The sequence below is a fragment of the Pongo pygmaeus genome, chromosome 10 (genome assembly GCF_028885625.2).
Source record: "Pongo pygmaeus isolate AG05252 chromosome 10, NHGRI_mPonPyg2-v2.0_pri, whole genome shotgun sequence".
Classification (NCBI taxonomy): Eukaryota; Metazoa; Chordata; class Mammalia; order Primates; family Hominidae; genus Pongo; species Pongo pygmaeus.
Genome location: NC_072383.2, coordinates 117,536,064 through 117,561,483, shown reverse-complemented (window position 1 = coordinate 117,561,483; position 25,420 = coordinate 117,536,064). Strand labels below are relative to the sequence as shown.

Below are 25,420 nucleotides of genomic sequence, written 5' to 3'. Positions count from 1 at the left end.
GACCCATTGACGAGCATAGGCAACCTCAACGCCACAAAAATGCTAATTAGAAATAATTAAGTAATGGAGAGCCAGGCTCAAACAGAAGAACACCCCAAAGGGTCAAAAGTAAAACAAAAAGAACTAAATACTATGTGGGTGAACTCCAGCTGAGACCAGGGCAACCCGGGGGAGTTCAGATACAGAACACAAGCACCGAGTGGCTGAGGGCTGGAGTTCTAATGTCACTATGGCAACAAGGGACATGGATTTGGGGCTCTGCAAAGAGGGAAGCCAAATGTGAGACTGTTGCATAAAGTGAGGTCTCTCAAAGGGAACAGAAGCAGAAAGGTTTCCCACTAGCACAGATGAGTCTGGGCTCTCGGTGGGTCTTTTAGTCTGGGTTTCCCCAAAACAGACTCTGAAACAAAGATTTGGATTCAGTTAGTTTATTCAGGAGGTGATCCCAGGAAGCACAGTGAGGAAATGGGGGAATAAAGAGAGGAAAAGAGAAAAAAAATCAGTAATGGGTTCATAATAAGCAAGTCACTCTCGTGGGCAACTGAGGTTCAGTCCTGCTGGGGACCTCTGGGAGACTGTGCAGAACTCACTTAGGAATCATTCCACCTCAGATGGGGAATGGCACATTTATCCACCAACTCTCATCCCCCAAATGTTGAGGGTTGCTCTGAGGGTATTAACTTCCCTTGTGTTTCCATACTGTACAGAACTCAGCCAGAAAAGCTCCTATGAAACCCAAGAGAGCTCCTACGCAGAGAAGGAGAAGCAAGCACTTAAGGTAGGCTGGAGGTAAGCTGTCAGATATACGCCGGGAAACATCGCAGCTTAAAAAAAAAAACAACAAAACTCCCAGCCTGGGCAACATGGTGAGACCCCATCTCTACAGAAAATAAAATTAGCTGGGCATGGTGGTGCATGCCTGTTGTCCTAGTTACTCAGGGGGCTTAGGTGGGAGGATCACTTGAGCCCAGGATTTTGAAGATACAGTGAGCTATGATTGCACCACTGTACTCCAGCCTGGGCAACAGAGCAAGACCTTGTCTCTTAAAAAAAAAAGTCTCAAAGGAATACAGCTTAGGGCATTACTACAGTGGGGAAAAAAAGTCTCCTGTAAGAAACTGGAACCCCAAGCATGCACATATCATGGTGTGTGGGTCTGATTTTTATACTCCCCACATGATATAGAAATCCTCAGACAAGAAATAACAAAAATATTTAGGTCTTGAGGCCCAGTAGGAAGAAAAACAATAACATTTTGTAAAGATTGAATTCATTACCAGGAAAGTCTGTTGCGGCCTCCACCTACCACACTGAGTTTATGGACAATGAAGCCAGATCCGTGGAAATGACCAGCGGAAAGAAGCAGCCCTAACTCCCAGCACGGAGATGCTCCCGTGTGGAGACAACAGACAGGAAAACGATCAGTTCACCAAGGACAATGTCATGAGGAAACGTCCTCTTCTCCCCTTCCTCCTTCCCACTTTAACATAGTGGAAAAGAAGCAGGAAAGTGTGTGGGAGGCAGGAAGAGGGCAGGCCAGATCAACCTCGCCAGCCCAGCCAATGCTGGAGAACTGAAAGGGGGAACTTGGAAGTGAGTATAAAATCGAAGTTTAAAAATGGACTGGATTGTAAAATTGGGACCCTTGTGCATGGTTGGTGGGAATATAAAATGGTGCAGCCACTGTGGGAAACAGTATGGTAGTTCCTAAAAAAAAGAGTTATCATATAATCCACAATCCCACTTCTGGGCATATTCCCAAAAGAACTGAAAGAAGGATCTCAAGATATTTGTACACCCATATTCACAGCAGCATTATTCACAACAGCTAATATGTGGAAGCAACCCAAGAGTCCATCAATGGATGAATGGATAAGCATAATGTGAAATATATATATATGTATATTTGACTATTATTTAGCCTTAAAAAATGAAGGAATCAGGTGCAGTGGCTCATGCCTATAATCCCAGCACTTTGGGAGGCTGAGGCAGGAGGATTGCTGGAGCCAGGAGTTCAAAACCAATGTAGGTAATATGGCGAGACCCCATCTCTGCAAAAAAATTTTAAAAATAGCCAGGCATGGTGGCGTGTATCTGTGGTCCCAGCTACTTGGGAAGCTGTGGCAGGAGGATCACTTGAGCTCAGGAGGTTGAGACTGCAGTGAGCTGTGATCACACCATTGCACTTGAGCATGGGCAAAAGAGCAAGACTTCTGTCTCAAAAAAAGAAAAAAAAAGAAAAGAAGGAAATTCTGACAAATGCCACAATATGGATAAGCCTTGAGGACATTATGCTGAGTGAAATAAGACAGTCACAAAAAGACAAATACTTCATGATTTCACGTACTTATGAAGTGCCGAGAGTAGTCAAATTCACAAAGACAGAAAGTAGAATGAAGGTTACCAGGGATTTAGGGAGAAAGGGAGTAGGGAATTATTTAACGAGCACAGAGTCAGTTTTGCATGATGAATAGGGTTCTTGAGACGGATGGTAGTGATGGTTGGACAATGATAGGTGCTTAATCCCACAGAACTGTACACTTAAAAATAGTTAAGATGATAAATTTTGTTATATTTTAATATAATAAAAAATAGAAAAACATGGACCAGTAACTAGGCTATTTTAATAGCCCATGGAGATTGAAAAGTTATGGGATCTAATTGACTTACCAGGGAGCAAGAAGGCCAGATGAGGGTGGGAAGTATAACAGAGACTGTCCTTGTGGTAATTATTGAAATAATTATTTCATGTGAAAACATGAAATAAGAATTTCATGTTTATTTCTCAATCATACAGGCTACAGTGGCAATTTCTGAGATCTTTTCCAAATTAGATACATTTCCCCATCTCTATGTCTAGTGTTTACCCTCATGCATGCATGTGTGGGCACACGTGCATGCACACACACACACATACACACAGAGCTGAGGAAGGCCCTTGAGGCTGGCAACATTCAACACACATTGCCGCTTTTGTTGGTAGAACACAGGGCATTTTAACAAGAATATTTCTGGCTCTGCTGAGAAGCAGAGTATCATTAACCATCACAGTTACAAAATTTCACACTTCTATTCCAGTTTGTTTCAGGAGGCTTAGAACACTTGGCATACTTTCAGTTACTGGTGTGTGCACACACACTCCCCACCCATGGGAGGAATTGCAATTTTGAGATGCTCCTGCCCAAGTCTAACACGGTGTAATAAGATCCCAGAACATCTCTCAGGCGATTACATGGTGCTGTCTCCATCATTCATGTACTGTGTCACGCACCTGTTCCACGATGCTGAGACAACAGCTCCCCTCAAGGCTTTCCCTGTAGCTCGTGGCATGTTGAGCTGCCATATTGGTTCTTTAGGCTTCATTCACAGAGTTTCCTTCTTCTGTTTACCTTGACTTGGGTCTCTCAGCTTCTAGGGAAGCATGGAGACATTGGCAAGAGCCCAGAAAAACGTTTTCAAACAAAACTGAGTTATGGTCGTGATTCCACATCTTATAACACACCTTTTCCTCTTTACCACACAACAGTACAGTGGCTCTCTTAATTAAAGGGCTAGAAAAATGCCCGATCCTCTTCACTTTCCAGGATGGGAAAGAGAGATGGAAATGGGTTAGAGGGAGGCTCTCTCTCACAAGCCATGTTCCTCTCACTCTGGGGCCTATGAAAGGACTGCTCCCACTGCCTGGAACACACCCACCCATGCTCTGTTCCTCACTTAATCAATTCTGGCATCTCCTTTAGACCTCAGCCCCCAAGTCACTTTCCCAGTCTACAGCAGATGTCTTTGTTAGCTTCTCTTACAGGAGCAAGTCCCTGTGTCCTTCACATTTTGTTCACTTTATAACAATTCACCGTTTTTTAGAGAAGCTGAATACAATCTACCTTTTTGCCCAGACTCTAATTTCTCCCATCCAAGTATTAACCAGGCCCGACCCTGCTTAGCTACCAAGATTAGATGAGATCGGGCACATTCAGGGTGGTATGGTTGTAGGCAAGTTGCTAATTTCTCTGATAGCAAAGACTGTCTAATTTTGCTCACCAATATATCCCCAGAATTATACGTGCCTGGTACACAGTAGGTACTTAATATATATTTTAATGAATAAATCAACTAATCCTATTTTGCTGAGAAAATGCAAACACATTCAGTAAATATTTGTTTGAATAAGTTAACCACTATGTTTAAAACTGATATAAGTACCTACCTAATAATAGTATCTACTTAATAAAGTTATTAGAAGAATTACATTTGTTAATGCAAATAGCTTTTAAACAGTGACTGGCATATAATGAACACAAGATAAACATTAGTTCATTTTATTATTGATATCTTGTGCCCATAATAGGAAGATATTTTGAATTGTTATCTAAAGTGGGCTTTCTTTTCCATATTTTCTGGTAACCCAGCTCTTCTTTCAGCCTGAGCAGCATTTTTCAGATGTGATGACCGAGGCTCAAAGAGACCCTAAGCTGCACAGCCAGGAAATGGCAGAGCTTCAATTCCAATTTACATCTCTCAAACTCCAAAACGCTAGTGTTTAATCCACTTTTTCTCAAACCATCTAGAATGGTCAAACAAACAGACTAAAAGAATTTCAACATTATCATTTCGAAAGATCATGGAGAGAGATCATTTGGAGAGAGGCATCTAAAAAGAAGATATTATTTTACTCAGTAATCACCACCATTAAAAATTACCTACAATGGTTGGTGCAGTGGCTCACACCTGTGATCCCAGCACTTTGGCCAAGGTGAGTAGATCATGAGGTCAGAAGTTTGAGACCAGCCTCGCCAATATGGTGAAACCCTGTCTCTACTAAAAATACAAAAATTAGCCAGGGATGGTGGCATGTGTCTGTACTCCCAGCTACTATGGAGGCTGAGGCAGGAGAATCGCTTGAACCCTCTAGAGGCGGAGGTTGCAGTGAGCCCAGATTGCGCCACTGCACTCCAGCTTCAGTGACAGAGTGAGATTCCATCTCAAAAAAAAAAGAAAGAAAGTACCTACAATGATAATAATCCCATGCCTAGCTAAGAAATGAATCTCCTTTTCTTTTTATTATAACAAGGACAATGGTGTGTACTGATGCAGTATTGGAAACAATTATCTCTATACCTGGTCAGGGCTGTAGCTCACCAAGAAGTTGCTGCCTCAGTCGGTATTACTTACAGAGGGTGATTTTTTTTTGTGGTTGTTTTGTTTTTAGTCTCATAAAGTATATTTTAACAGTGAATAGAAGACCCTATTGGAAAAATCGATTACATATTTCCATTTTAATGTAAACATTTAGTGTCCAACGCTTTGCCTCACTATCTCATTAGCATTTGAATGCCAAGCACCATTCCAGAAATTTATTTCAAAGCCCTTTTTTTTCCAGGCAGGGAGAGCAAATAGAACAAAACAGTCACCTCAGCTGATAGTTGACTAAACACAATCATCATGATGAAAGGTTGCTGGGGGGTAAACACTGGGTGAAAAAATAAAAATATATGATCGTTTTAAATTCATCTTCTCCTCCCAGGGAGCTGCTAAGGTGCTTATTTGGAATTTTTGGAGAATCTTTTCAGTTCTGTTTTGCAAATCTTACACTTCTCCCAAAATAATAATGAATAAATGAAGTGGATTTTATGATAGTCAGTTGAGGCCCTAAATTACCAAATTTTTCTTTTCTCTATATTAAGGAATTACCACCCCCTGAGGTTACCAACAAAAGGGTCTTTTGCTGACATCTGTAGGGTTTGAAAGGAAAGTGCTCTTTCAAGTCCAAAGCTAGGTTTAAGTCTTATCTCCGTGGTAAGCTGGTATACTGCTTCGAAGGCTGGGGAAGACAGCCCATCCTGTTCTGGAGAAATATTCAGACTGCATGAGTTGTGCCACCTCCACCCAGCATGCCAGGTGCAATTGAGGCAATTTAGGTTGAGTGCAAAGTGCTCCATTTCAGGCTGAAATCATGCCAAAGACTCCTTACAAACGCTATATTCAGCACCTCCAATTTCCCATACCCGCTGCACGTTGTCTGCCATCATTACCCAGGATTCCAAAAGCACTTGGCCGCATTAAACAAGAGTCAGGAAGGAAAACAATAGCAAGGAGCTGCTTGAGGACGCAAAGCTGGAAAAATGAAGAGGGAGCAGCCAGAGATGTCAACTGAGCTCTGAAAATAGATGTGGCTTAATGAACATGAGAGGGGTTAGGTTTATCCAAAAACGCAGATTCAACCTGGTAAGAATTTGATCCTCACACTCTGTAGATAGGGGTGTACCTTGGTTCAGCCCCTTTGGGGGACTGTTTGGCAATATTTATTAAAACTAAAAAATGCATGTGCCCTAGGATCCAGAGATTTCTTTCCCTGGCATCTATCCTAGAGAAAAATGCAGATGGATGTGCACAATGAGAGCTACACAAAGATTTTCAACACTGAGTTGCTTGTAATAGCCAAAACATGGGAAATGATTTAATATCCATCTATGGGGAAATAACCACACTGTGAAATACTTTGTAGCAGCAAAGGGACCACGTCCTCTGTCAGATAGATAATAATATCCATGCACACTTGTCCAGGGGCAGGGATGCTCCAGAAACTCTCCTAAATGCCTACCCACAATAAACAGCTTAATCCTTACAACAGTTATTTAGGAGATTCCCAAATTATGCTCACAGAACAATTGAGGCCCCAAGATGTTAAATAATGTGCCCAAGGTCACATGAGTACACAGGACATTCAAATCCAGGTCATCTAGCTCCAAAAGCCATACTACTTTTCAAGGATTTTAACAACATACTTTTCACCTTTGAATCAAAAAAGCAAGTTGCAATATGATACATACAATGTGATATGATTTATGTTTGTATATACAAAAACACAGGTGAAATAATGCTATGTATTTTCCTTATTTATTTATTATTTGTGATTTTTAAAAATAGAGATGGGGTCTCACTATGTTGCCCAGGCTGCTCTCAAACTCCAGGCCTCAAGTGATTCTTCCCCTTGGCCTCCCAAAGTTCTGGGATTACAGGCGTAAGCCACTGTACCCAGCCCTACGTATTTTCTATGAACACTTTTTGTAACACAGAGAAAGGTGTGGAAGGATACATTCCAGAGGAAAGAGGTGGAAAAGGAATAAAGATTGAGGGGGTGGTTAAAAGAGTTCTTATCTATATTTATGTTTTAATTTTTTTAAAAAAAGAATATAGTCATGTGTAACTCAAAAATAATTTTTAAAAATTGGTGTAAAAGAGCCTTTCTGAATTACTTGCAGAGACACCTAAGTGAGCCAGGCAGGAAATGTCTAGTGGCTTCCATGTGTGCAGCATTCTATAGTTCAGAACCTTTTCCACCAATATAGTTCTAGTCAATCTTTTTTTTTCTTTTTTTGAGACAGATACATTTGGGAACAAGACAAGCAAAATCCTTGCCCTCGTGGAGTTATATTCTAGAATGGAAATACATGATAAACAATTAAATGAATATGACCAGATGGTATTAATTGGCTCAAACCGAAAGGAGGCCCTCATGAGAACTTTCAGTGAAACAATAAATAAGCTGAGGAATCCACAGACGAATAAAGATTCAAGTTTTAGTAAGTTTAGGCTCTGGGACTTTCTTTCTTTCTTTCTCTCTTCTCTTCCTTCCTTCCTTCTCTTTCTTTTCTTTTCTTTCTGTCTTTCCTTTCTTTCTTTCTCTTTCTTTCCTTCCTTCCTTCCTTCTTCTTTCTTTCTTTCCTTTTTTTTTTGGAGTCAGAGTCTCGCTCTGTCACCCAAGCTGGAGCGCAGTGGCGGCATGTCTTGGCTCACTGCAACCTCCGCCTCCTGGGCTCAGATGATTCTCCCACCTCAGCCCTCCAACCTGGGACTACCAGTGAGTGCCACCACGCCCAGCTAACTTTTTGTATTTTTAGTAGAGACGGAGTTTCACCATGTTGCACAGGCTGTTCTCAAACTTTTGAGCTCTGGCAGTCTGCCCACCTCAGCCTCCCAAAATGCTAGGATTACAGGCATGAGCCACCAAGCCCAGCCTAGCTCCAGGAGTTTTTCTATACAATGGTTCTTAACCAAGGACAATTTTGTCCCCTGCTATGATATGAATGTTTGTGCACCCTCCCCTCAAATTCATATGTTGAACCTAATCCCCAATGTGGTGGTATTAAGAGGTGGGGTCTTTGGGAGGTGATTAGGCTATGAGGGCTCTGCCCTTATAAATGTAATTTGTGTCCTTATAAAAGAAGTTTGAGAGGCGAGGAGCCAAGATGGCCGAATAGGAACAGCTCCGGTCTACAGCTCCCAGCGCGAGCGACGCAGAAGACGGGTGATTTCTGCATTTCCATCTGAGGTACCGTGTTCATCTCACTAGGGAGTGCCAGACAGTGGGCGCAGGTCAGTGGGTGAGTGCACTGTGCGCCAGCCGAAGCAGGGGCGAGGCATTGCCTCACTCGGGAAGCGCAAGGGGTCAGGGAGTTCCCTTTCCAGGGGTGACAGACGGCACCTGGAAAATCGGGCCACTCCCACCCGAATACTGTGCTTTTCCGACGGGCTTAGGAAACGGTGCCCCAGGAGAGTATAGCCCGCACCTGGCTCAGAGGGTCCTACGCCCACGGAGTCTCGCTGATTGCTAGCACAGCAGTCTGAGATCAAACAGCAAGTCGGCAGCGAGGCTGGGGGAGGGGCGCCCGCCATTGCCCAGGCTCGCTTAGGTAAACAAAGCAGCCTGGAAGCTTGAACTGGGTGGAGCCCACCACAGCTCAAGGAGGCCTGCCTGCCTCTGTAGGCTCCACCTCTGGGGGCAGGACACAGACAAACAAAAAGACAGCAGTAACCTCTGCAGACTTAAATGTCCCTGTCTGACAGCTGTGAGGAGAGCAGTGGTTCTCCCAGCACGCAGCTGGAGATCTGAGAACGGGCTGACTGCCTCCTCAAGTGGGTCCCTGACCCCTGACCCCCGAGCAGCCTAACTGGGAGGCACCCCCCAGCAGGGGCAGACTGACACCTCACACGGCCGGCCAGGTACTCCAACAGACCTGCAGCTGAGGGTTCTGTCTGTTAGAAGGAAAACTAACAGAAAGGACATCCACACCAAAAACCCATCTGTACATCACCATCATCAAAGACCAAAAGTAGATAAAACCACAAAGATGGGGAAAAAACAGAGCAGAAAAACTGGAAACTCTAAAAAGCAGAGTACCTCTCCTCCTCCAAAGGAACGCAGTTCCTCACCAGCAACGGAACAAAGCTGGACGGAGAATGACTTTGACGAGCTGAGAGAAGAAGGCTTCAGACGATCAAATTACTCCGAGCTACGGGAGGATATTCAAACCAAAGGCAAAGAAGTTGAAAACTTTGAAAAAAATTTAGAAGAATGTATAACTAGAATAACCAATACAGAGAAGTGCTTAAAGGAGCTGATGGAGCTGAAAACCAAGGCTCGAGAACTACGTGAAGAATGCAGAAGCCTCAGGAGCCGATGCGATCAAATGGAAGAAAGGGTATCAGCCCTGGAAGATGAAATGAATGAAATGAAGCGAGAAGGGAAGTTTAGAGAAAAAAGAATAAAAAGAAACGAGCAAAGCCTCCAAGAAATGTGGGACTATGTGAAAAGACCAAATCTACGTCTGATTGGTGTACCTGAAAGTGACGGGGAGAATGGAAACAAGTTGGAAAACACTCTGCAGGATATTATCCAGGAGAACTTCCCCAATCTAGCAAGGCAGGCCAACATTCAGATTCAGGAAATACAGAGAACGCCACAAAGATACTCCTCGAGAAGAGCAACTCCAAGACACATAATTGTCAGATTCACCAAAGTTGAAATGAAGGAAAAAATGTTAAGGGCAGCCAGAGAGAAAGGTCGGGTTACCATCAAAGGGAAGCCCATCAGACTAACAGCGGATCTCTCGGCAGAAACCCTACAAGCCAGAAGAGAGTGGGGGCCAATATTCAACATTCTTAAAGAAAAGAATTTTCAACCCAGAATTTCATATCCTGCCAAACTAAGCTTCATAAGTGAAGGAGAAATAAAATACTTTACAGACAAGCAAATGCTGAGAGATTTTGTCACCACCAGGCCTGCCCTAAAAGAGCTCCTGAAGGAAGCGCTAAACATGGAAAGGCACAACCGGTACCAGCCACTGCAAAATCATACTGAAATGTAAAGAACATCGAGACGAGGAAGAGACTGCATCAACTAACGAGCAAAATATCCAGCTAACATCATAATGACAGGATCAAATTCACACATAACAATATTAACTTTAAATGTAAATGGACTAAATGCTCCAATTAAAAGACACAGACTGGCAAACTGGATAAAGACTCAAGACCCATCAGTGTGCTGTATTCAGGAAACCCATCTCACGTGCAGAGACACACATAGGCTCAAAATAAAAGGATGGAGGAAGATCTACCAAGCAAACGGAAAACAAAAAAAGGCAGGGGTTGCAATCCTAGTCTCTGATAAAACAGACTTTAAACCAACAAAGATCAAAAGAGACAAAGAAGGCCATTACATAATGGTAAAGGGATTAATTCAACAAGAAGAGCTAACTATCCTAAATATATATGCACCCAATACAGGAGCACCCAGATTCATAAAGCAAGTCTTGAGTGACCTACAAAGAGACTTAGACTCCCACACATTAATAATGGGAGACTTTAACACCCCACTATCAACATTAGACAGATCAACGAGACAGAAAGTCAACAAGGATACCCAGGAATTGAACTCAGCTCTGCACCAAGCGGACCTAATAGACATCTACAGAACTCTCCACCCCAAATCAACAGAATATACATTTTTTTCAGCACCACACCACACCTATTCCAAAATTGACCATATACTTGGAAGTAAAGCTCTCCTCAATAAATGTAAAAGAACAGAAATTGTAACAAACTGTCTCTCAGATCACAGTGCAATCAAGCTAGAACTCAGGATTAAGAATCTCACTCAAAACCGCTCAACTACGTGGAAACTGAACAACCTGCTCCTGAATGACTACTGGGTACATAACGAAATGAAGGCAGAAATAAAGATGTTCTTTGAAACCAACGAGAACCAAGACACAACATACCAGAATCTCTGGGATGCATTCAAAGCAGTGTGTAGAGGGAAATTTATAGCACTAAATGCCCACAAGAGAAAGCAGGAAAGATCCAAAATTGACACCCTAACATCACAATTAAAAGAACTAGAAAAGCAAGAGCAAACACATTCAAAAGCTAGCAGAAGGCAAGAAATAACTAAAATCAGAGCAGAACTGAAGGAAATAGAGACACAAAAAACCCTTCAAAAAATAAATGAATCCAGGAGCTGGTTTTTTGAAAGGATCAACAAAATTGATAGACCGCTAGCAAGATTAATAAAGAAAAAAAGAGAGAAGAATCAAATAGATGCAATAAAAAATGATAAAGGGGATATCACCACCGATCCCACAGAAATACAAACTACCATCAGAGAATATTACAAACACCTCTATGCAAATAAACTAGAAAATCTAGAAGAAATGGATAAATTCCTCGACACATACACCCTCCCAAGACTAAACCAGGAAGAAGTTGAATCTCTGAATAGACCAATAACAGGAGCTGAAATTGTGGCAATAATCAATAGCTTACCAACCAAAAAAAGTCCAGGTCCAGATGGATTCACAGCCGAATTCTACCAGAGGTACAAGGAGGAGCTGGTACCATTCCTTCTGAAACTATTCCAATCAATAGAAAAAGAGGGAATCCTCCCTAACTCATTTTATGAGGCCAGCATCATCCTGATACCAAAGCCTGGCAGAGACACAACAAAAAAAGAGAATTTTAGACCAATATCCTTGATGAACATTGATGCAAAAATCCTCAATAAAATACTGGCAAACAGAATCCAGCAGCACATCAAAAAGCTTATCCACCATGATCAAGTGGGCTTCATCCCTGGGATGCAAGGCTGGTTCAATATACGCAAATCAATAAATGTAATCCAGCATATAAACAGAACGAAAGACAAAAACCACATGATTATCTCAATAGATGCAGAAAAGGCCTTTGACAAAATTCAACAACCCTTCATGCTAAAAACTCTCAATAAATTAGGAATTGATGGGACGTATCTCAAAATAATAAGAGCTATTTATGACAAACCCACAGCCAATATCATACTGAATGGGCAAAAACTGGAAGCATTCCCTTTGAAAACTGGCACAAGACAGGGATGCCCTCTCTCACCACTTCTATTCAACATAGTGTTGGAAGTTCTGGCCAGGGCAATTAGGCAGGAGAAGGAAATCAAGGGTATTCAATTAGGAAAAGAGGAAGTCAAATTGTCCCTGTTTGCAGATGACATGATAGTATATCTAGAAAACCCCATTGTCTCAGCCCAAAATCTCCTTAAGCTGATAAGCAACTTCAGCAAAGTCTCAGGATACAAAATCAATGTGCAAAAATCACAAGCATTCTTATACATCAATAACAGACAAACAGAGAGCCAAATCATGAGTGAACTCCCATTCACAATTGCTTCAAAGAGAATAAAATACCTAGGAATCCAACTTACAAGGGATGTGAAAGACCTCTTCAAGGAGAACTACAAACCACTGCTCAAGGAAATAAAAGAGGATACAAACAAATGGAAGAACATTCCATGCTCATGGGTAGGAAGAATCAATATCATGAAAATGGCCATCCTTCCCAAGGTAATTTACAGATTCAATGCCATCCCCATCAAGCTACCAATGACTTTCTTCACAGAATTGGAAAAAACTACTTTAAAGTTCATATGGAACCAAAAAAGAGCCCGCATCGCCAAGTCAATCCTAAGCCAAAAGAACAAAGCTGGAGGCATCACACTACCTGACTTCAAACTATACTACAAGGCTACAGTAACCAAAACAGCATGGTACTGGTACCAAAACAGAGATATAGATCAACGGAACAGAACAGAGCCGTCAGAAATAATGCCACATATCTACAAGTATCTGATCTTTGACAAACCTGACAAAAACAAGCAATGGGGAAAGGATTCCCTATTTAATAAATGGTGCTGGGAAAACTGGCTAGGCATATGTAGAAAGCTGAAACTGGATCCCTTCCTTACACCCTATACAAAAATCAATTCAAGATGGATTAAAGACTTAAATGTTAGACCTAAAACCATAAAAACCCTAGAAGAAAACCTAGGCATTACCATTCAGGACATAGGCATGGGCAAGGACTTCATGTCTAAAACACCAAAAGCAATGGCAACAAAAGCCAAAATTGACAAATGGGATCTAATTAAACTCAAGAGCTTCTGCACAGCAAAAGAAACTACCATCAGAGTGAACAGGCAACCTACAAAATGGGAGAAAATTTTCGCAACCTACTCATCTGACAAAGGGCTAATATCCAGAATCTACAATGAACTCCAACAAATTTACAAGAAAAAAACAAACAACCCCATCAAAAAGTGGGCGAAGGACATGAACAGACACTTCTCAAAAGAAGACATTTATGCAGCCAAAAAACACATGAAAAAATGCTCACCGTCACTGGCCATCAGAGAAATGCAAATCAAAACCACAATGAGATACCATCTCACACCAGTTAGAATGGCAATCATTAAAAAGTCAGGAAACAACAGGTGCTGGAGAGGATGTGGAGAAATAGGGACACTTTTACACTGTTGGTGGGACTGTAAACTAGTTCAACCCTTGTGGAAGTCAGTGTGGCGATTCCTCAGGGATCTAGAAGTAGAAATTCCATTCGACCCAGCCATCCCATTACTGGGTATATACCCAAAGGACTATAAATCATGCTGCTATAAAGACACATGCACACGTATGTTTATTGCCGCATTATTCACAATAGCAAAGACTTGGAACCAACCCAAATGTCCAACAATGATAGACTGGATTAAGAAAATGTGGCACATATACACCATGGAATACTATGCAGCCATAAAAAATGATGAGTTCACGTCCTTTGTAGGGACATGGATGAAATTGGAAATCATCATTCTCAGTAAACTATCGCAAGAACAAAAAACCAAACACCGCATATTCTCACTCATAGGTGGGAATTGAACAATGAGAACACATGGACACAGGAAGGGGAACATCACACTCTGGGGACTGTTGTGGGGTGGGGGGAGGGGGGAGGGATAGCATTGGGAGATATACCTAATGCTAGATGACGGGTTGGTGGGTGCAGCGCACCAGCATGGCACATGTATACATATGTAACTTACCTGCACATTGCGCACATGTACCATAAAACCTAAAGTATAATAATAATAATAACAATAATAATAATAATAATAAAAGAAAAAAAAAAAAAAAGAACATCCATGGAAAAAAATAAAATAAAATAAAATAAAATAAAATAAAAAAAAAAAAAGAAGTTTGAGGGAGCTTGCTTGCTTCTTCTACCAGAGGGAAATGCCATCTTTGAAGGAGAGAGAAAGCCCACCTGTAATGCCAGCACTTTGGGAGGCAGAGGCTGGAGGATCGCTTGAGCCCAGGAGTTCAAGACCAGCCTAGGCAAGAGAGGAAGACCCTGTCTCTGCACAAAGGTTAAAAAATTAGCCAGGCATGGTGTCACACACCTGTAGTCCCAGCTGTTCAGGAAGCTGAGGTGGGAGGATTGCTTGAGCCTGGGAGGTCAAGGCTGCAGTGAACCATGATCATGCCACTGCACATCAGCCTGGGCAATAGAGAAGGACGCTGTCTCAAAGGGGGTGGGGGAGAGAGAGAGAGAGAGAGAGAGAAAGCATGCTCACCAGACACTAAATCTGCTGGTGCCTTGATCTTGGACTTCCCAGCCTCCAAGACTTTGAGCAATAAATTTCTGCTGTTTATAAATTACCTAATCTAAGGTTATTTTGTTACAGCAGCTCAAGTGGACTAAAATACCTCCTAAAGGATATCAATGACTGAAGACTTTTTTATTGTAATGACTTGGGTAGGGTGGCTGGTGTTACTAGCATCTGTATAGCAGAAGCCAGGGATGCTGCAAACACATCCTACAATGCATAGGACAGACCTGCATAACAAATAATTATCTGGCTTCAAATGTAGTTAGTGCCATGACTGAGAAACCCTGTTCTATAGGAATAAACTTAATCTGTCTGGTAAACCCAGAATCACATATGCATACAATTGACCATTTACCCTCTTTATGGAGAACCTTATCTAGTGTTTCTTACCTTAATCAATGGCAACCATAACCTTGTAGTTGCTCAGGTTCAAGCCTTCAGATCATCTCTACTACTTTCCTAGGGCTCCTATAACAAAGTACCACAAACTGGGTTTCTTCAAACAACAGAAATTGTCTCCCTGTTCTGGAGTCAAGCCGTCTGAGATCAAGGGAATGGCAGGACTGGTTACTCCCGAAGTTTCTAAGGGAGAATCTGTTCCATGCATCTCTCCTAGCTTTTGGTAGCTTTCAGCAATCCTTAGCTTGCAAATGCATCACTCTAGTCTCTGCCTCTCTCTTCAGTTGGCATTCACCCTGTATCTCTGTGCCTCCCCATGGCTGTCTTCTTATGAGGACACCTGCCATACATATGACTTCGCCATAACTAATTACTTCTGCAAAACCCCTATTTTCAAAGAAGGTCACATTCTGAGGTATTGGGGATTAGGATATATAATATATATATATATATATGGGCTCAGAATCTTGAGCAAGTGCCTGAAGATGGTTAAAGTCGCGAACCACACCATTCCTGCTGCTGGACATTTGCTGGAATTTCTGGTGCTTATTCTCTTGCAAGCCTGATTCTTCAGTTTCTCATTCATTCATTTCATGCACCCCCAAATCCTTCTTGTATGTTTTCTTTTAGGTGAAGAAAGCCAGAGTGAAATTCCTTTAGCTTGCTAGGAATGCTGGCTGATACACCTGCTGAGTATAAGATGCTGTGTGTATAGGAACTAAGATGACACCATCAGTCCCTGTGCTCACACTGCCCACAGCCTTGCAGGGAAGTTCAGAGCATTCTCATCAGGTGTTTGGTTATGTGGCATCTCCCTCTTTCAACCCCTCAAAAAGGCAACATCTGATTAGAACTGAGATAAGAAAGAAGGGAAGATAATGACTGAACAACTGATATTTGACTTCCCTGCATACTACAGCCCCATTCTAGAGACCAGAGACGATACCCAGGCTTAATCTTATGGGCCTATTTACAAGTCTGGCTAATTAATGACTGTAAAAGCAGTTTGGACTTTGCAAGCCTTTTATAATGTGCCTCATTTAGACATAATGGGCCCAAGATTGCTTCTGGCATCCTCAAGAAAATTAGAAATCCAGTAGGCAGCAGAATTGCCTCTATGCGATTTTCCTATTACTTTTATTTTTATTATGATTGCGAATAGCAGCATTACTAATGGCACCTTGGATGAGGATGCCTTTCCGGGGAAGGCCTAGCTGATTTCTCACATCCACAGCATGACTTATTGGAGTCCTTTAGCCAGCAGCATGCTGGTTCCTTCTGCATGATGTCATTGAACACAGGCCAAATGCACGGGGGTCATTCCTAATGCGGGGGCACTACAAAAGGAGACACCATTCATTATACTGCAGCTCAATGACAGAATCCTAATTGCTATTTCTCTAATCCTTGGCTCCAGACAAGGAGGTGTCTGACGTGTGTGAGCTGGGCAAAATTTGGTATGCTGGAAGTCTGGGTTGGCATGCAGTAGAGAAAGATGGCAACAAATGAGCTGGACTGGGGAGGCATAGAATAGCGTGATGAAATCTCCAGCCATCTCATTCTGTCCCACCTGGCATGGGAATCCTCCCTTTGTCCAGCATCCCCACCTGTCAGTCACTTAGTAGCCATCTAGGTCATCAGATCGACTGTCACAGTATTGCAGTGCTTGTGTTAAAGTAACCTTTATTTTACTTAATAATGGCCCCAAAGCACAAGAGTGGTGATGCTAGCAATTTGGATATGCCAAAATGCTTCCTTAATGTAAAAAAGGTGAAAGTTCTCAACTTAATGACGGAGGAAAAAAAATCACATGCTGAGGTTGCTAAGATCTACAGTAAGAACAAATCTTCTATCCGTGAAATTGTGAAAAAGGAAAAAGAAATTCATGCGAGTTTTGCTATTGTATCTTAGACTGCAAAAGTCATGGCTACAGTGCGTGGTAAGTGCTTAGTTAAGAAGCAAAATGCATTACATTTGCAGGTGGAAGACATGAACAGAAACGTCTTCCAATGGATGGCAATCAGCTACAGTACTATCTGTGGTTTCAGGAATCCACTGGGGGTCTTGGAACATATCCCCCGAGGATTAAGGGGGACTGCTGTATTGTCAGGAATAAATCTAACCTGCGACACTTCAGCAAGGGCAACTGCTACCGCTATGCTACAGACACCTCAGTTTAACTGTTTTAAACACCATCTCTGTTAGGGGTTTCCATTTCAAAGCTGATCAAGGAAAAGGATATGACCAGCAGAGGCAGTAATACACCACAAGCATTACTGAGCAGTGCTTGAATGTGGTTGCATGACAGGTGAAGTCCTCACAGCAGGAGACCATCCAGAGGAGAGGAGGGCAAGGGGACTCCTTGAAGAAAGGGGATCAGACAGCAGGTTATTTGTCTAGATGCTGGGGCTCATCAGCACAGTGGTCTCTGAGTCAGAGAGCTCCAAAGGGCAGCAGTGGCCTGGGGCCTCATAATTACAAGGCCCTTTCTTATCAATGGCTAAGAGCTGAGATTTTCCAGCATAGGCTCTAAATGACTGGAAATCTGTTTGAGCTATTTTTAAAACAATTGGATGTGCAAAAATTTGAATTTCATTTCTTGGGCTTTTTATCTAATAGGTCTCAGCCTAGAGTGAAAAAATAAACAACCAAGGGCCAATATACAGAGGCCAACTTGGGGTTAATATACAGAGGCCATTTATGGCTCATTTATATCACAACTCCCCTGCCATTGCTCCCTGTGAAAAGCTGAGTGTGTCTTCCACCATGCTCATCCAAAAAAAAGACATCACTTGTATTTACCTACCTGTGTTTCTCACTTCCAAATTGATGTCTTTCATTGACTCATCAAATTGGTGAGATTAGGTTGGCGGCACATTAAGGGCAGTGGGACTGGCCTGCCCCAGGTGCACAGAGTGACAGGTGCATGATTAGTAGAAAATTTAAAAGGGCTGGCCACGGTGGCTCACGCCTGTAATCCCAGAATTTTGGGAGGCTGAGGTGGGATGATTGCTTGAGCCCCGGAGTTCAAGACCAGCTTGGGCAACATAAGGAGACTCCATCCCTACACATGCTTAAAAAATTAGCCAGGCATGGTGGTGCACACCTGTGGTTCCCAGCTACTCAGGAGGCTGAGGCAGTAGGATCACCTGAGCCTAGGAGGCCAAGGCAGCAGTGAGCCATGATGGTGCCACTGCACTTCAGCTTGAGTGACAGAATGGGACCTTGTCTCAAAAAAAAGAAAAGAAAAGAAAAAGAAAATTTAAAAGCAATATAATCATACTGACTACAATCAGTGTGCTTTATATTACTGTCATGAGCCAGTAATTCTAAACAAAGTCAATGATAAAATATATCTTCCAGGAGGGGCAAACCATGCCCACTCTTCTTCCTTGGTAGACCACAGGATTCATTCACATTCCTGTGCCCCAGCTACACAGGAGGAATGTATTTTTCAAGTGGGATAACAACAGAACCTACTGCACAGGGTTATTGTGAAAAAAAATCAATACTGTGAGGACATCAATCCTCCCCAAATTGATATAGACACTGTAATCAGAATGAAAACCCCAGCAAGTTTTTGTTTTTGTGGAAATTTACAAGGTGATTCTGAAATATGTGTGGAAAATCAAAAGCCAAGATTATCACAAAGAAGAACAAAGTCAGATGATTTTCATGACTGGATATCAGGAGTTATAATAAAGCCAGAGGAATTAAAGGAGCACGCTTTGATACAGGAAAAAAAAATAGACCAGTGGAACAGCATAAAGAGCTCAGAATCAAACCCCTCACACGTAGAGACACTTTATTTTATTTTATTTTTTTTTGAGGCAGGGTCTTTCTTGTTGCCCAGGCTAGAGTGCAGTGGTGTGATCATGGCTCACTATAGCCTTGACCTCCCAGGCTCAAGTGATGCTCCTGCCTCAGCCTCCCAAGTAGCTGGGACTACAGGTAGACACCACTAAGCCTAGCTAATTCTTTAATTTTTTTGTAGAGACGGGGTCTCCCTATGTTGCCTAGACTGGTCTTGAAACCCTGGCCTCAAATAATCCTCCTACCTTGGCCTCCCAAGGTGCTAGGATTACGGGCATGAGCCACTGTGCCCAGCCTAGGGACACTTGATTTATAAGAAAGGTGCCATTGGAGAGCGATGGAGAAACAACAGCTTTCTCAATGAAGGGTTCCGGGTCAATTGGCCATCCACATGGACAAATTTGAATCTTGGTCTCTACCTCATATTATATACAAAAAATCAAAGATCAGTTAGTTGTAGATATGTGGCATTATTTCTGAGGGCTCTGTTCTGTTCCATTGATCTATATCTGTTTTGGTACCAGTACCATGCTGCTTTGGTTACTGTAGCCTTGTAGTATAGTTTGAAGTCAGGTAGTGTGATGCCTCCAGCTTTGTTCTTTTGGCTTAGGATTGACTTGGCGATGCGGGCTCTTTTTTGGTTCCATATGATCTTTAAAGTAGTTTTTTCCAATTCTGTGAAGAAAGTCATTGTTAGCTTGATGGGGATGGTATTGAATCTATAAATTACCTTGGGCAGTATGGCCATTTTCACCATATTGATTCTTCCTACCCATGAGCATGGAATGTTCTTCCATTTGTTTGTATCCCCTTTTATTTCCTTGAGCAGTGGTTTGTAGTTCTCCTTGAAGAGGTCCTTCACGTCCCTTGTAAGTTGGATTCCTAGGTATTTTATTCTCTTTGAAGCAATTGTGAATGGGGGTTCACTCATGATTTCGCTCTCTGTTTGTCTGTTATTGTTGTGTAAGAATGCTTGTGATTTTTGTACATTGATTTTGTATCCTGAGACTTCGATGAAGTTGCTTATCAGCTTAAGGAGATTTTGGGCTGAGACAATGGGGTTGTCTAGATATACAATCATGTCATCTGCAAACAGGGACAATTTGGCTTCCTCTTTTCCTAATTGAATGCCCTTTATTTCCTTCTCCTGCCTAATTGCCCTGGCCAGAACTTCCAACACTATGTTGAATAGGAGTGGTGAGAGAGGGCATCCCTGTCTTGTGCCCGTTTTCAAAGGGAATGCTTCCAGTTTTTGCCCATTCAGTATGATATTGGCTGTGGGTTTGTCATAGATAGGTCTTATTATTTTGAGATACGTCCCATCAATACCTAATTTATTGAGAGTTTTTAGCATGAAGGGTTGTTGAATTTTGTCAAAGGCCTTTTCTGCATCTATTAAGATAATCATGTGGTTTTTGTCTTTGGTTCTGTTTATATGCTGGACTACATTTATTGATTTGCATATATTGAACCAGCCTTGCACCCCAGGGATGAAGCCCACTTGATCATGGTGGATAAGCTTTTTGATGTGCTGCTGGATTCGGTTTGCCAGTATTTTATTGAGGATTTTTGCATCAATGTCCATCAAGGATATTGGTCTAAAATTCTCTTTTTTGGTTGTGTCTCTGCCCGGCTTTGGTATCAGGATGATGCTGGCCTCATAAAATGAGTTAGGGAGGATTCCCTCTTTTTCTACTGATTGGAATAGTTTCAGAAGGAATGGTACCAGTTCCTCCTTGTACCTCTGGTAGAATTCAGCTGTGAATCCATCTGGTCCTGGACTCTTTTTGGTTGGTAAGCTATTGATTATTGCCACAATTTCAGAGCCTGTTATTGGTCTATTCAGAGATTCAACTTCTTCCTGGTTTAGTCTTGGGAGGGTGTATGTGTCGAGGAATTTATCCATTTCTTCTAGATTTTCTAGTTTATTTGCATAGAGGTGTTTGTAGTATTCTCTGATGGTAGTTTGTATTTCTGTGGGATCGGTGGTGATATCCCCTTTATCATTTTTTGTTGAGTCTATTTGATTCTTCTCTCTTTTCTTCTTTATTAGTCTTGCTAGCGGTCTATCAATTTTGTTGATCCTTTCAAAAAACCAGCTCCTGGATTCATTAATTTTTTGAAGGGTTTTTTGAGTCTCTATTTCCTTCAATTCTGCTCTGATTTTAGTTATTTCTTGCCTTCTGCTAGCTTTTGAATGTGTTTGCTCTTGCTTTTCTAGTTATTTTAATTGTGATGTTAGGGTGTCAATTTTGGATCTTTCCTGCTTTCTGTTGTGGGCATTTAGTGCTGTAAATTTCCCTCTACACACTGCTTTGAATGTGTCCCAGAGATTCTGGTATGTTGTGTCTTTGTTCTCGTTGGTTTTAAAGAACATCTTTATTTCTGCCTTCATTTTGTTACATACCCAGTAGTCATTCAGGAGCAGGTTGTTCAGTTTCCATGTAGTTGAGTGGTTTTGAGTGAGTTTCTTAATCCTGAGCTCTAGTTTGATTGCACTGTGGTCTGAGAGACAGTTTGTTATAATTTCTGTTCTTTTACATTTGCTGAGGAGAGCTTTACTTCCAACTATGTGGTCAGTTTTGGAATAGGTGTGGTGTGGTGCTGAAAAGAATGTATATTCTGTTGATTTGGGGTGGAGAGTTCTGCAGATGTCTATTAGGTCCGCTTGGTGCAGAGCTGAGTTCAATTCCTGGGTATCCTTGTTAACTTTCTGTCTCATTGATCTGTCTAATGTTGACAGTGGGGTGTTAAAGTCTCCCATTATTATTGTGTGGGAGTCTAAGTCTCTTTGTAGGTCACTCAGGACTTGCTTTATGAATCTGGGTGCTCCTGTATTGGGTGCATATATATTTAGGATAGTTATCTTTGACAAACCTGAGAAAAACAAGCAATGGGGAAAGGATTCCCTATTTAATAAATGGTGCTGGGAAAACTGGCTAGCCATATGCAGAAAGCTGAAACTGGATCCCTTCCTTACACCTTACACAAAAATTAATTCAAGATGGATTAAAGACTTAAACGTTAGACCTAAAACCATAAAAACCCTGGAAGAAAACCTAGACATTGCCATTCAGGACATAAGCATGGGCAAGGACTTCATGTCTAAAACACCAAAAGCAATGGCAACAAAAGCCAAAATTGACAAATGGGATCTAATTAAACTAAAGAGCTTCTGCACAGCAAAAGAAACTACAATCAGAGTGAACAGGCAACCTACAAAATGGGAGAAAATTTTCGCAACCTACTCATCTGACAAAGGGCTAATATCCAGAATCTACAATGAACTCAAACAAATTTACAAGAAAAAAACAAACAACCCCATCAAAAAGTGGGCGAAGGACATGAACAGACACTTCTCAAAAGAAGACATTTATGCAGCCAAAAAAACACATGAAAAAATGCTCACCATCACTGGCCATCAGAGAAATGCAAATCAAAACCACAATGAGATACCACCTCACACCAGTTAGAATGGCAATCATTAAAAAGTCAGGAAACAACAGGTGCTGGAGAGGATGTGGAGAAATAGGAACACTTTTACAGTGTTGGTGGGACTGTAAACTAGTTCAACCATTGTGGAAGTCAGTGTGGCGATTCCTCAGGGATCTAGAACTAGAAATACCATTTGACCCAGCCATCCCATTACTGGGTATATACCCAAAGGATTATAAATCATGCTGCTATAAAGACACATGCACACGTATGTTTATTGCAGCACTATTCAGAATAGCAAAGACTTGGAACCAACCCAAATGTCCAACAATGATAGACTGGATTAAGAAAATGTGGCACATATACACCATGGAATACTATGCAGCCATAAAAAATGATTAGTTCATGTCCTTCTTAGGGACATGGATGAAATTGGAAATCATCATTCTCAGTAAACTATCGCAAGGACAAAAAATCAAACGCCGCATGTTCTCACTCATAGGTGGGAATTGAACAATGAGAACACATGGACACAGGAAGGGGAACATCACAATCTTGGGACTGTTGTGGGCGGGGGGGAGAGGGGAGGGATAGCATTAGGAGATATACCTAATGCTAAAAGACGAGTTAATGGATGCAGCACACCAGCATGGCACATGTATACATATGTAACTAACCTGCACATTGTGCACATGTACCCTAAAACTTAGAGTATAATAATAATAAAAAAAAAGAAAAAAAAATCAATCCCGGGTGGATTGTAGATCTCCATGTGAATGGAAACATGATAAAACTTCTAGAGACAATATAGAAGAATATCTTGAGCTTGAGGTAGGCAAAGATTTCTTAAACAAGACACAAGGAAACTGGGATAGGTGAAGCCCCATGGTGCAGTTGGCTCAGAATAAGGGGAAATCCACAAATCAGACTCCTTGTCCAAGTCTTATCCCGTAAAGTTTCCCTGCTTTAAAAACATTTTAAATCTCAAAATATTCAGGCTGAAACATTCCAAAGCGGAAGAGAATTTCCCATGATACTCTTCATGACAAGCCTCTATGTCTATGCTGCTTTAATAGAGGTGGTGATTGTTTACTATGATCCGGGCACTGTGCAAAGCACTTTGCCATTTTTTATTTTAGAGACAGGGTCTTGTTCTGTCACCCCGATTGGAGTGCAGTGGCATGATCCCAGCTCACTGCAGTCTCAACCTCCTGAGGTGAAGTGATCCTCCCACCTCAGCCTCCCAAGGAGCTGGGACCACGGGCATGCACCATCACACAGGGCTAATTTTTTATGTTTTGTTGAGACAGGGTCTCCCAATGTTGCCCCAGCTGGTCTTGAACTCCTGTGTACAAACTCCTTTCACCTTGGCCTCCCAAAATGCTGGGATTACAGGCGTGAGCCACCATATCCAGCCACCTTGCCATCTTTTTCTTACTTGTCTTTATTTCAGCCAGCAGTTAATGCCTGCAAGCTGGTCACCATGGAAACAACACCACAAGAAAATCTCCCTCCACTACCTCATTCTTTAATATCCGAAATTTTAAATTTACAAAATTAAGATACAAAGAATCAATCATGAAGTTGAAGTTTACATGAGTGCTTTCTGCTGTTGCGTGTTGCTCAAGGTACAGTAAAACCTTAACATTGGGTTGACAACTGTAACTTTAAAAAGTCTATTTCCATGCATTTTCTTACTGAATCTCTGTGAAATAGCCATCACTGGCATTGAATTTCCATTTTCCAAATAGGTAAACTGAGGCACACAAAAAACTGTCTCTAGTTTCTGGAACCAATGCTAAAAACATTTTCAGTCATATCCCCCATGAATGAAAGCACTGGGTGGTCAGTTTGGCAGGGGCCTTCTTGAGTGAGGAATGGGACTGCTATGTCTAGGTTTGCCTCTGTGTAGGTAAATAACTGCAGCAGGAAGACAGATATTCACTTAGCCTTTACTTTAATTATCCATGTTCAGAACCTCTTCACCCTATTCCTAAACTGCTCCTTCTGCCTTCAGTTTTTCCCCATTCCACACATCTCATAGCAACACTCCCAGATTCCCCTGTGTAGAGCAAAGTCCAGATATGTGACTTCTTTGCCCCCAAAACATCCTTTTACTTCTCTTCACTTATTTTTAATATAGCATCTGTAATCAAACACCACCAGAAATGATCTTGGCTCACATTTTGACACCAGCGCTTATCAATGATATTTTTGGTCTACTTCCTTAACTTCTCTGAATCTCAGTTTTCTCATCTGTAAATTGGGGATAAGATTAGAGTTGATGTGAGGGTGAAGAGGAATATTTTAAATATAATGACTGAATACATTGGTGGTTTTAAAGGATAGAATGGAACTCTTGATTCAGTTGACAATACAACCTTTCTTTTTTCTTTTTCTCGTTTTTATTTTTTTTTTAATTTTTATATCTAGTTTTGTGCCAACTCTGTGCTAGCACTTTTCATGCAGGCCATTATCAAATCAGCACAACTACCTCCTGAGGTAGGAATTACTATTTTCTGCATTTTTATATACACAAAGAAACAAAACTCTCAGGTGCCACCCAGCTGGTAAATAATAGAATTTAGTTTTAAGCTCAGATCTGATTGACTTCAAAACTCATACTTTTCACAGCTATGCTTGGGTCACCTATATCAAAATCTCCTGGGGGGTTGCCAAAGGCAGATCTCTGTTCTTTGCTCCAGACTCAGTATGATGGCGACGGCTAGACTTCCAGCAGCACCCATTCTCCCCTTCCCTCTTTGTGGCTGGAAAATGGCTGCATGTCTAGAGATTGCATTTCCCTGTCCTCTTTGTGATTGAATGCAGCCATGTGACAAGTTCTCACTAATGAAATGTGAATAGAAGTAATGCGTGGCAGGCCTCAGCAAGCTGGATAAGAAATATGCATGGCCTCTCTACGCTCTCTCGTTGCCTAGAATCTGAATATGGTTGTAACCTAACCTAACCTTGACTAAGTAAATGATAACTAACCTTGACTAAGAA

General features: G+C 41.7%; 1 long non-coding RNA gene across 1 annotated transcript; it reads left to right on the top strand.

Annotated features, from left to right (window-relative positions):
- The first annotated feature begins 212 nt into the window (after nt 1-212).
- On the top strand, nt 213-24,088 carry LOC129010237 (uncharacterized). The gene is made up of 3 exons (XR_008492954.1): nt 213-364; nt 708-789; nt 23,868-24,088. It is a non-coding gene; the product is annotated as an uncharacterized LOC129010237 (long non-coding RNA).
- The last annotated feature ends 1,332 nt before the right edge of the window (nt 24,089-25,420 follow it).